At 44.6% G+C, this 3,000-nt stretch overlaps 1 long non-coding RNA gene across 1 annotated transcript; it reads left to right on the forward strand.

Annotated features, from left to right (window-relative positions):
- Positions 1–995: 995 nt before the first annotated feature.
- On the forward strand, positions 996–2,747 carry LOC135980645 (uncharacterized). Its single transcript, XR_010597603.1, has 3 exons — positions 996–1,156; positions 1,763–1,842; positions 2,399–2,747. It is a non-coding gene; the product is annotated as an uncharacterized LOC135980645 (long non-coding RNA).
- The last annotated feature ends 253 nt before the right edge of the window (positions 2,748–3,000 follow it).

Raw genomic sequence — 3,000 nt, forward strand, 5'->3', positions numbered from 1 at the left:
CATGCACAAACCTCTTAGGACACCAAAAATCCAATTCTGTTCTTCAAAAAGGTAAATTTTGTTAAAAACAAAAAGGAAGAAAGTACATCTGGAACTTAGGCTTTTTGCTAGATCTTAAAAGAAAACAATTACAAAAATTAAGCATCAAGATAGCTCTCTTGAGGTTCAGCTTCAAGGTTACAAGCAAAACAAAAGTATCTGGGGTTAGCACAGAGGAGATCCACAAGCCAAAATAAAGAAATAAACCTGATCGCGTCTAGTTAAACATTCTCTGTCCAATGATTTTTCTCGGTATGGAAGATGAATTTTCATACCTGGTTCCAGCCTTACACAGAATTGCTGCTCCGTGTCCTGTCTCCAGAGAATAGACACAGACAAAGAGAAGTTTTTTCCCCATTTTAAAAAGTTTTAGCCCTCCCCTTGGATCTTTTGGTCAGGCGCCCACTCCTTTTCCTTTAGCTGGGGAACTTTGTTAACCCTTTACAGGTAAAGCAAGCAGAGAACAGCCACCAAGAGGGACTTTATAGCTAACTGGCTGGCTGGGTATTCATAAAAGGGAGCCCCCCCCCTTCATTTATTACACATGGTCACGCTACATCTGGCTACTTGTCCTACAGAAAACAGGCCCTGTGTGGAGTCCTCCACATGGAGTCCCATTGCTGTTCTGCTTGTTCTCCTTGATCCAACCCTTCTCTGAACAAGTAGCTCACACAGTCAGGTCCTACACAATCCAACATTCTGCTGGAAGCCATCAGAACCCTTCTTAGACTGTCAATTCTTGGGAGCTGGGCCTGTGTCTTGCTTTGTTTGCAGACAGAGCCCAGTATATTGTAGGTGCTGCCCGGATACATCATCATCCTCAACTCACCACGATTTCTGATCCTGACTATTCATTGCTCTGCAACATTGTTAATTTATCTACCAGGTGTTCCGTGTGGAGGGGTTTTGAATGAAGGTAGAATATTCTACCCAATGATGTTCTCTATCTAAATCCCTTTCACCCTGATATATATTTTTTCTCATTTTGGTTTAGGATTTCATTATGAAAAAAAGTTTCTTAAGACTCTTGTTTGTTCTCAGCAAGAGCATCGACTGGCATAACATGCCTGACTTTTTTATTCACAACTTTGCATCAGACACTGCAGGAGCCATAGTGGTGAGTAAATAATATACACAGGGTCCGTGTTGTTGGTTGGAAAAGATTGATGAACTGTGGAGAATACTTAGCTGCTAACCCCATGCTAGGGTCCATGGAATCTGGAGAGTTGTAAAGAACTTTGTTGTATACACTGAAGCAATTATTTCAGTGTGTAAAATTGAGGTCAGTGCTGATTGACTGGAAATATTAGTGTGAATGGACAGAGAGAGGATGCTAGTTGGTGGGAAGTAGGAGATGAGTGAACAGAGATGGATGAGGAAATGAGGGAGTGAATTTGTGGCTGGGTAGAAATGGATGAGATCCCTTTGGACAACACCACTGGCTGAGCAGCTTCATGATCTGGGAGCTCTTCCATCAGAAAGGAAGATCCTGGGTTTTGGCTGGGCTCCTTGTTACTTTTGGAATATTTGATGTTCTTTTAGCTGGGGATTTATTGGAGACTCCGGAGAAGCCTGTGGCTAATTTAGCCTTTTTTGAGGCCTCCAGAGTTAGCTGTGATGCCAGTTCTTTGTATAACCTCCTCAATGAATGTGTGAGGGAGTAGGACTGATGCTGGGAGCACTTGTGTCTCATTTACTATGTTTGCCCCTTTGTGACTTACAGGAGATGATTAAGAAAGAACCCCGGGACTCTCTCTCCAGCACCATACGGCTCCAGGCCATGGCCATCATTATCGAGCTGAGGTAACGTGACTTCTCATTTAACTGCCCAGCCTTCACACCTGGCTTCTCACTCCATGCTCGGTGGGACCAGAGTTGCCAATAGCAGTCCCTCACTTCATGCCTTTTTCTCTTTAGATGCTGAGGACTCTTTGGGGAGGAGCTGGGGGACTATTGCATGGCTGACTGATGATTTTCTACCCAGTAACTTTATAATCCTCTTTACTCCACATGTGATTCAAAGCCAAGAGTCTCTGCAGACATTTTGAGATGATTTTCTTTCTGGAGGTGTCAGCTGAGTCATTTCCTTCACTCTCTTCTGTAGCGTTTCTGAGCCGGATTTACTATTCGGGTCACCAGTCCCTGCCCTCCCGTGCTTTTCCTGTATTCTGTTAATCTTTGCCAGTGTCTTACTCTTCTACATTGTTACTGTTCACATGATCTTGTTCTCTTGTATAGTCCAGATGTCTCTTAGTCTCACACTCCTTCAGCATAACCCTCAGTTCATGTCCTCACCATCTGATGCCTCCGTTACGCTTCAGCACCTCAAAGTCCAATCCAGGCTTCTTCCTTTTACCAGCAAAAAGCATGTGGTGAAGGCCATGAGCTCCCACCAGAGATGGGTCCTGCTGAGAACATTCCTCAAGAGCGTGTTTTCCCTGCCACTTCTAGTGACATTGCAGGTGCAAGGAGTAATCAGGGGTATAAGCGGCCAGTACACAAAGGTAACTCAAGAATGGTTTCCTGTTACTTACTTTGGGCCCATATTGGTGATATGTGACTACACTGTCAGCGAAATTTCTCATGGAACGCCATTGTGGAGTATCAGTTGGGGACTTTAGCCCCGGTGACGTGGCCCTGATCATTCGTCCCATGCATACAGCAAGTAGCTGCCACATTCCCAATTATGAAAATGATCCATCCATTTTCAATTTACTAGGGAACTACTGGGGATCCCAATCTGGGTGGTGAAGCTAGAATGAGGCATGTGGAATGAGGAAAACGTACTTAGTGCTTGACCCAGAAATGGGGCTGGCTATTGTTTGATCACTGACCGGGTATTTCTGATGTGTGGCACCTCCCACAGCTAGGTCCTCTTGCATGAAGGGGCTGAATAAAGTTGGGGTCCTGCGGCACTCGATACAGCCACAGTTTCAGCCTGAACTTTACTTTAGTCCCTAC

This window comes from Chrysemys picta, unplaced genomic scaffold (genome assembly GCF_011386835.1).
Source record: "Chrysemys picta bellii isolate R12L10 unplaced genomic scaffold, ASM1138683v2 scaf5447, whole genome shotgun sequence".
Lineage (NCBI taxonomy): Eukaryota > Metazoa > Chordata > Testudines > Emydidae > Chrysemys > Chrysemys picta.